A 9,742-nucleotide genomic window follows, 5' to 3' on the forward strand; every position below is an offset into this window, starting at 1 on the left:
AGAGAGGGTCTCCCTCCACTGGCTCTGCTGGTCCGTCTCGTCTCGGGAGCACCCCATAAGTTCAGCGAACATCTCGTCCCGTGTCTTTTTCTTTCGCCGCCTAATCTTTGCCAGCCTCTGTGAGGGGGATGCTGTGGAAGGTCTGGAGACAGTCAAAGCTGTGTGATGGGAAAAAGAGAGTGAATTCCTTGCAAAGATACATTTTTGCGAACAATGAACACAGTCTAGTCTGTCTCTGTGAATTCTGGGTTGAGATCCCAGTGCCTGATGGGGCAAAAACCATTTTCGCGGGTGGTTCTGGGTAAATGTCGTCAGTCATCCCTTCCTCCGGGAAAGCTACAGCAGACAATCATTTCAAGCCCGTTTTCCCTGGATTGCCCTGGCAGACGCCACAGAGTGGAAACCATGGATCCTGTTTTGCCTTTTGTGCCTGTCACCGTATGTGTACCAGATGCCGCTGACAGAGGCGGTCCAGCAGCGCTACATAGCAGCATGCTTTTGCTTTTGCATGACAGCAGAGATGGTTACCAGCCATACTGTACCATCTACCATACCATAAATTGGTAATAAGATGGTCATGGTTACCAGTCCTTTTGCACTGCACCATTTGCTGCTGTCATAAGTGCCCCTGGCTGCTCTTAGCCAGGGGCGCAAAAGCCAAAATTGGGAATGACTCCCTGAGTCAATCCCTCCTTTTTGGTATCTAAAAATAGAATCAGTCCTGCCTAGAATATGGGCAAGTGTACTAGAGAACCACTGTATCAGAGAACCAGAGAGCACAGCTGCTCTGTGTCTGATCCTGCATAGATTATGAGCTGTACGCTATTCACAGGGGGTGCTCCTGCAACAACCCCACCTGTTCATTCCATTCTTCCCCCAGCCTTCCTGGGCTACCATAGCATTGTCCCCCCACTTGTGTGATGAAGTAATAAAGAATGCAGGAATAAGACACAGTGACTTGTTAGTGAGAAATGAGTGGAAGGCAGCCTCCAGTTGCTATGATAGTCCAGATAGGACATTAAGGAGTGTGGAGGAGAGGAGCCCAGCATCCTGCTGCTAGTCCAGGGGCAATTGAATCTCTTCTTTACACATGAAGGGTGGGGGCTGATGAAGCTCAGCCCCCTGTTGCTATGATGAAGACGGTTATCAACCATACTGCACCATCCACCATGAAAAATTAGGTGCACCTGACATTGGGGGACCTGACAGATGCTAGTCGGCATGGTTACCAGTCCTTTTGCACTGCCCCATGTGCCAATAGGCTGATGATGACGATGGATATCAGTCATATTGTACCGTCAGCCACCCATGGCGGGGGGGGGGAGCAAGGATATTGGTGTTGAGTGCTGCAGCATCGCATCTATCTGCAGCATTCAGTAAAGATATGGTGACATGTAAAAGAGTCAAGAGAGGATTGTTTTCCCTTTCACTTCTGGGGGGGGGGGGTGCGTAAATTGCCGAGCTATGCCCTGACCCACCGCGGACACTGTTTTTGTCCCTAGAAGCATTTGGAGCTCAGCCAAGAATGCAAATGCTTTTCAGAGACAGCAGGAACTGTGGGATACCTTGCGTCCTCAGTCCCCCCTCCCTCCATGAGCGTCCATTTGATTCTTTGGCTTTCCGTTACGCTCGTCACGCAGCAGCGTGCTGAGTCTCTGCTATGCCGTCTGTCCGGAGATTTTTTAAAAATACTTTGGACCAGGCGTAACATTACAGTAATTCCCCTCATTAGATGCAGGAGTCTCCGAGCGAGATCACCCTGAGGACGGTCACTGAAGGAGACAGAGAGCGCATGCTGCGTGAAAGCCAGCGCAAACCAGGGCCCTATGCAGCCGTGCTCGGGGAGGCAATGCTCCCTGAGTACCTCATGAAAGCCTCGCGCGGAAAAGTGTGCTACCACGGAGCACCCAATAAGGCAGCTCTCCCCAGGAACCTCCTGCGGAGGCTTTTCGATTACCTCCAGTAGAGCTTCGTGGAGATCTCCCAGGAGGATTTCTGTTCTATCCCCATATATAGAGAGACCGCCTTTTCACATACTTCAGATTCCTGTTATATTAAGAATAAAAGTTTACATGGTTAAAGCACTTACCGACTGCTCCTTCCCCTGATTCAGGATCCGGGTTAATGGCCGGGGAGGGTTGGTAGGGGATCTCCGTGACGGTGATGAATAGATCCTGGCTGTCGGGGAAACCAGCGTTGTAAGCGCTGTCGCCTGCCTCGTCCTCCACAAACCCTTCCTCATCTTCCCCGTCCGCGAACATCGCCGAGGAACTGGCTGTCGACACTGTCCCATCGTCAGAGTCCATGGTCACTGGTGGGGCAGTGGTGGCAGGCTCCGTAGCGTCCGTTTGCCGCTTTGATTTTTTGGTAGCCTTGTCTGGGGTCCTTGATTTTCACGCGGCGCTGCGTTGCATCCCGGCTGTATCCTCTGTCTCTCATGGCTTTGGAGACCTTCTCGTAGGTCTTTGCATTCCGTTTTTTGGAGCGCAGCTCCGAAAGCACAGACTCCTCGCCCCACACACCGATCAGATCCAAGACTTCCCGGTCAGTCTATGCTGGGTCCCTCTTTCTATTCAGAGATTACATGAACTCCTCTGCTGGAGAGCTCTGCATTGCTGCCGGTGCTGCTGAGCTCGCCCCGATGTCCAACCACGAAATGAGATGCTAACTGTCCAGACAGGAAAAGGAATTCAAATTTTCCCGGGACTTTTCCTGTGTGGCTGGTCAGAGCATCCAAGCTCGGACTGCTGTCCAGTGCGTCAACAGAGTGGTGCAGTGTGGGATAGCTCCCGGAGCTACTAAGTTCGATTTGCATCCACACCTAGCCTAATTCGACATAGCCATGTCGAATTTAGCGCTACTCCCCTCATCGGGGTGGAGTACCGAATTCGAACTAAAGAGCCCTCTAGGTCGAATTAAATGGCTTCCTGGTGTGGACGGGTGCGCGGTTAATTCGAATTAACGCTGCTAAATTCGAATTAAAGTCCTAGTGTAGACCAGGCCTTAGACTGGCCTTCTCCTAGAGAGCTCACAGTCTGAACAGACAGGACAGATAAAGGATAGGAAGGGAAACAGCCAGAGAAAGGTCCAGTGACCTGCACAACTGCTAGGTGGCAAAGCTAGGACTAGAACCTTAGGTTCCTGCATCTATGACTAGTACTCTATCCATTAAGCATGCTGCTTCCATAAGCACTGACTCTGGGGCTGGAGCACCCCTGGGGAAAAATTAGTGATTGCTCTGCACCCACTGGCAACCTGAGCGCACTGCATCCCCACTCCTCCGCCTGCCTCCCAGCGCTTCCCACCTGGCTCCACACAGCTGTTTGGCAGCATGCTGCGAGGGACAGGGAGGACCAGGAACATGGCGCGCTCGGGGAAGAGGCAGGTTGGGGTGGGGATTTGGGGAAGGAATTGGAATAGGGGCAGGGCCGGGGGCAGAGGGTGGGGTCAAGCACCCACCAGTGAGAGCAGAAGTTGGCACCTATGGCTGCGTCTTTGTTCTCAGTAGCTGAGGCCTTGTCTACACTACAAGACTATTTCGAATCAACTTAGTTCGAATTTGTGGATTCGACCTTATGAAGTCGAATTTGTGTATCCATACTAAATACACTAATTCGAATTTCTGAGTCCACATTCACGGGGCCAGCGTCGACTTTGGAAGCGGTGCACTGTGGGAAGCTATCCCACAGTTCCCGCAGTCCCCGCTGCCCATTGGAATGCTGGGTAGAGCCCCCAATGCCTGCTGGGGGGAGAAATGTGTCGAGGGTGGTTTTGGGTAAGTGTCGTCATTGAACCGTCAATCACAACCTCCCTCCCTCCCTCCTTGAAAGCGCCTGTGGGCAATCTGTTCGTGCACTTTTCTGGTCAGTGACAGTGCGGACGCCACAGCACTGCAAGCATGGAGCCCGCTGCGATCATCGCCGTTTTCTCCTCCTCGCACTTTATCGTCCACCTCTTCCACAGTCAGCTGATGAGAAATCGGGCTACTTTTCAATGGTGCTGCAAGCACTGGGGGACCATAGGGGACGTTTTGCAAACATCAACGTCGGGTGGCCGGGCAAGGTTCATGATGCGTGTGTTTTCAGGAACTGTGGGCTGCTCAGACGCCTGCAGGAAGGTAGTTTCTTCCCGGACCACGAAATAACTGTTGTAGATGAGCAGATTCCTAAAGTCATCCTCGGGGACCCAGCCTGCCCGCTAATGCACTTGCTCATGAAAGCCCTATACAGGCGCCTGGGACAGCGACAAGGAACTCTTAAAATACCAGCGAGCAGCGTGACCTGTGACTGTTCAGTTTCTTTACAGAGAAGCTGAACCTGCCCCTGTTTCTTTACCCACTGACTGTTGACTCTCCTCTTCGGTTACATACCCCGTTCACCCCGTTTCCCCCACTTCCAACACACGTGTAAACATAAAATACATGTCCCATTGTTACTGAAGAAAGGTTTCTTTATTCATGACTTTGCATTAAAGGGTTGAAACTGGGAGGCAGACTGTGCTGGGTAGGGTGTGCGGTGATGTAAAGACCGCCTCTAAACTCAACGAATGACAGGCTCCTGCTCCTAGAGCGGTCCGCAGTGCCGGAATGCTTCTTTCAACGGAGCCTGCCATCCCTCTTTTTCGAATTCTGTGTGCGGGGGGGATATGTGACCTTGTGGCGGAGGAGTACGGATACAGATTCCTTTGCTGCGTGACTCAGCGGTCCAAGACAAGGACCGCTGTATAAGATCTGTAACCGCCCTCCCCCGCTACAAAGTCACATCCCCCCCGCCCACACAGAACCTGGAAACCACCTCCCATACCGACCATGGTGCCTACTGACTGCACTGTGTGTGTGACCCGCTGCTGATCCTGCCCCCGTGTCTGTACCCTGGGAAAGGTGACTGTCCTATGCAATTAACAACCCCCTTCCCCACGCCCCCCATTCAAACACAGTCTTCTTTGAAAAAACATGACGGAAACAGTAATTAACAGCAAAGTATTTTTATTACTTAAGTAGACACTTAGGGGATGGAACTGGGATTGGCACTTGTGTGAGTCTGGAAGGGAACGACTTCTGCAAATGTAGGGTATGAGAGCTTTTTGGTACTTGAGCACTCTGCTGGGGTGCAGTGACAGTTTACACGGCCTCTGGCGCCCCTCCTTCTGGTTATTTTGGGTGAGGGGGGTATGGGACTTTGTGGCGGGGGAGGGCGGTTGCAGATACACTGCAGGGGGGCTCTGTGCTCCTGCGGTCCTGCAGAACATCCACAAGGCGCCTGAGCATGTCCGTTTGCTCCCTCACTAGTCCAAACATTGTTTGAGTCGCCTGCTTGTCTTCCTCACGCCACCTCTCCTCCCGTTCGCTGTGTGAGCGCTGGTACAGAGAGACGGTCTCCCTCCACTGGCTCTGCTGGTCCGCCTCGGCTAGGTAGCAGCCCATACGTTCATCGAACATCTTGTCCCTTGTCTTTTTCTTTCTCCGCCTAATCTTTGCCAGCCTCTGCGAGGGGGATGCTGTGTCAGGTCTGGAGACAGTGGAAGCTGTGAGATGGGAAACAGGGAGTGAATTCCTTGCAAAGATACATTTTTGCGAACAATTAACTGAGGGCTTGGCTACACTTGCAAGTTGCAGCACTGGTAGAGGCTTTCCAGCGCTGCAATTAGTAACCGTCCACACCTGCAAGGCACATCCAGCGCTGCAACTCCCTGGCTGCAGCGCTGGCTGTACACCTGGCTGGGTTGGGGTGTAGCGATTGCAGCGCTGGTGATCCAGCGCTGTTCATCAAGTGTGGACACACACCAGCGCTTTTATTGGCCTCCAGGGAATAAGGAGATATCCCAGAATGCTTTTAACTAAATTACTCCCTTTGTTTTGTTATGCAGCCTCTCTTTGTTTTGTTGTGAACCTCCGGAGCTCCGTTTCGCTCCGTTTCTACCGGAGCTGCTTATCAGCTCCTGTTTGCTGTGATCAATCTGTGAACAATCAAATGAGATCCTCCTCCCTGTTGTGAACGAGCTCTGTGGAGCTCCTCCGTTGCCGCTGCTGCTATCTAAAAAACAAACAAAGCTCCTGTTTGCTGTGATCATCTGTACCTGGCTGTAAACAATCAAATGAGAGGCAGGCAGGGAAACAGTGGGGAGTCGTGTTGCCTGCAGGCTGTTTGCAATTAAGAGTTAAGACTAAGGGGTCGGAAAAATGTTCTGATTTTTCAAGTCAGGAAGCTAACACACAGTGTTGGCTCCAAAAATCCACTCTCTCTCTCCCCCCACTCCCTGTCACACTAGACCCCACTCCACCCCCCTCTTTTGAAAAGCACGTTGCGGCCACTTGAATGCTGGGATAGCTGCCCATAATGCATCACTCCCAACAGCGCTGGAAATGCTGCAAATGTGGCCACACACCAGCGCAGGTAGCTGTGAGTGTGGCCACACACCAGCGCTGGCCCTGCACAGCTGGATGACCAGCGCTGCAAACTACCAGCGCTGCAAACCGTAAGTGTAGCCAAGCCCTGAGTCTAGGCTGTCTCTGTGAATTCTGGGTTGAGACCCCTGTGCCTGCTGGGGCACAAATAATTTTCGCGGTGGATTCTGGGTAAATGTCGCCAGTCATTCCTTCCTCCGGGAAAGCAACGGCAGACAATCATTTCAAGCCCGTTTTCCCAGAATTGCCCTGGCATATGCCATAGTGTGGCAACCATGGACACTGTTTTGCCTTTTGTGTATGTCACCGTATGTGTACTAGATGCCGCTGACAGAGGCGATCCAGCAGCGCTACACAGCAGCATGCTTTTGCTTTTGCATGACAGCAGAGATGGTTACCAGCCATATTGTACCATCTACCATACCATAAATTGGTAATAAGATGGTAATAAGATGGGCATGGTTACCTGTCCTTTTGCACTGCACCATTTGGTGCTGTCATAAGTGCCCCTGGCCGAGCAGCCAGGGGCGCAAAAGCAAAAATTGGAAATGACTCCCTGAGTCAATCCCTCCTTTTTGGTATCTAAAAATAGAATCAGTCCTGCCTAGAATATGGGCAAGTGTACTAGAGAACCACTGTATCAGAGAACCAGAGAGCACAGCTGCTCTGTGTCAGATCCTGCATAGATTATGAGCTGTATGCTATTCACAGGGGGTGCTCCTGCAACAACCCCACCTGTTCATTCCATTCTTCCCCAGCCTTCCTGGGCTACCATAGCATTGTCCCCCAACTTGTGTGATGAAGTAATAAAGAATGCAGGAATAAGACACAGTGACTTGTTAGTGAGAAATGAGTGGAAGGCAGCCTCCAGTTGCTATGATAGTCCAGATAGGACATTAAGGAGTGTGGAGGAGAGGAGCCCAGCATCCTGCTGCTAGTCCAGGGGCAATTGAATCTTTTCTTTATACATGAAGGGTGGGGGCTGATGAAGCTCAGCCCCCTGTTGCTATGATGACGATGGTTACCAGCCATATTGTACCATCTACCAGGAAAAATTAGGTTCACCTGACACTGGGGAACCTGACAGATAGTAGTCGGCATGGTTACCAGTCCTTTTGCACTGCCCCATGTGGCAATAGGCTGATGATGAGGACGGGTACCAGTCATTTTGTACCATCAGCCATCCATAGCGTGGGGGAAGCAAGGATGTTGGTGTTGAGTGCTGCACCATCGCGTCTATCTGCAGCATTCAGTAAAGATACGGTGACATGTAAAAGAGTCAAGAGAGGATTGTTTTCCCTTTCACTTCTGGGGGTGGGTGGGGGGGTGCGTAAATTGCCGAGCTATGCCCTGACCCACCGCGGACACTGTTTTTGTCCCTAGAAGCATTTGGAGCTCAGCCAAGAATGCAAATCATTTTCGGAGACAGCAGGAACTGTGGGATACCTTGCGTCCTCAGTCCCCCCTCCCTCCATGAGCGTCCATTTGATTCTTTGGCTTTCCGTTACGCTTGTGTCGCAGCAGCGTGCTGAGTCTCTGCTATGCCGTCTGTCCGGAGATTTTTTAAAAATACTTTGGACCAGGCGTAACATTACAGTAATTCCCCTCATTAGATGCAGGAGTCTCCTAGCGAGATCACCGTGAGGACGGGCACTGAAGGAGATAGAGAGCGCATGCTGCGTGAAATCTATCACGAACCACGGACCGATGCAGCCGTGGTCGGGGAGGCAATGCTCCCTGAATACCGCATGAAAGCCTCGCGCGGAAAAGGGTGCTATCACGGAGCACCCAATAAGGCAGCTCTCCCCAGGAACCTCCTGCTGATGCTTATCGATTAACGGAAGTAGAGCTTCGTGGAGATCTCCCAGGAGGATTTCTGATCTATCACCATATATAGAGAGACCTCCTTCTCACACACTTCAGATTCCTGTTATATTAAGAATAAAAGTTAACATGGTTAAAGCACTTACCGACTGCTCCTTCCCCTGATTCAGGATCCAGGTTCATGGCCGGGGAGGGTTGGTAGGGGATCTCCGTGACGGTGATGAATAGATCCTGGCTGTCGGGGAAACCAGCGTTGTAAGCGCTCTCGCCTGCCTCGTCCTCCACAAACACTTCCTCATCCCCTGTCCGTGAACATCGTCGAGGAACTGTCCGTCGACACTGTCCCATCATCAGAGTCCATGGTCACTGGTGGGGCACTGGTGGCAGGCTCCGTAGCGTCCGTTTGCCGCTTTGATTTTTTGGTAGCCTTGTCTGGGGTCCTTGGTTTTCACGTGGTGATGCGTTGCATGACGGCTGTATCCTCTGTCTGGATCATGGCTTTGGAGACCTTCTCGTAGGTCTTTGCATTCCGTTTGTTGGAGCGCAGCTCCGAAAGCACAGACTCCTCGCCCCACACACCGATCAGATCCAAGAGTTCCCGGTCAGTCTAAGCCGGGTCCCTCTTTCTATTCAGAGATTACATGAACTCCTCTGCTGGAGAGCTCTGCATTGCTGCCGGTGCTGCTGAGCTCGCCCCGATGTCCAACCACAAAATGAGATTCTAACTTTCCAGAAAGGAAAAGGAATTCAAATTTTCCCGGGTCGTTTCCTGTGTGGCTGCTCAGAGCATCGAAGCTCGGACTGCTGTCCAGAGCGTCAACAGAGTGGTGCACTGTGGGATAGCTCCCGGAGCTACTAAGTTCGATTTGCATCCACACCTAGCCTAATTCGAGCTAGCCATGTCGAATTTAGCGTTACTCCCCTCGTCGGGGTGGAGTACCGAATTCGAACTAAAGAGCCCTCTAGTTCGAATTAAATGGCTTCCTGGTGTGGACGGTTGAGCGGTTAGTTCGAATTAATGCTGCTAAATTCGAATTAAAGTCCTAGTGTAGACCAGGCCTGAGAAGCACTATCCTGGTATCAGACTGATGGAATGAATGTTCTAGTACTCATACGTGCTGGAACTATGGGTGTGGGGGGAGGGTGGCCACAGCACCCCCTGGCTTGAAGGGTTTTCTGTTATAGACCGTTTACAGTTTGGTTCAATGGCTCTCAGCATCCCCACTATAAAAATTGTTCCAGCGCCCCTGTTAGTACTATTCTGTGAATGATCTCTCGTAATGGGTCCACATTGCTGGTGATAGTAAAATATAACTAGTGAGAGGCATTAAGGGTTATCACCTAACACTACACCCTCAGCGCTACGGACCAGCGCTGTATAAGTCGCTAGGAGCCTGGGGCAGCAATTACAGCAATAGCATCACAAAGGCGCACAGCGCTCACGAGCTGTCTGACCACAGTAAAGATGGCTTCCCCATGGCTCGCTCTCAGCGGAACGGCCAGAGAGTCACTTCC

Source organism: Mauremys mutica, chromosome 9, assembly GCF_020497125.1.
Source record: "Mauremys mutica isolate MM-2020 ecotype Southern chromosome 9, ASM2049712v1, whole genome shotgun sequence".
Taxonomy (NCBI): Eukaryota; Metazoa; Chordata; order Testudines; family Geoemydidae; genus Mauremys; species Mauremys mutica.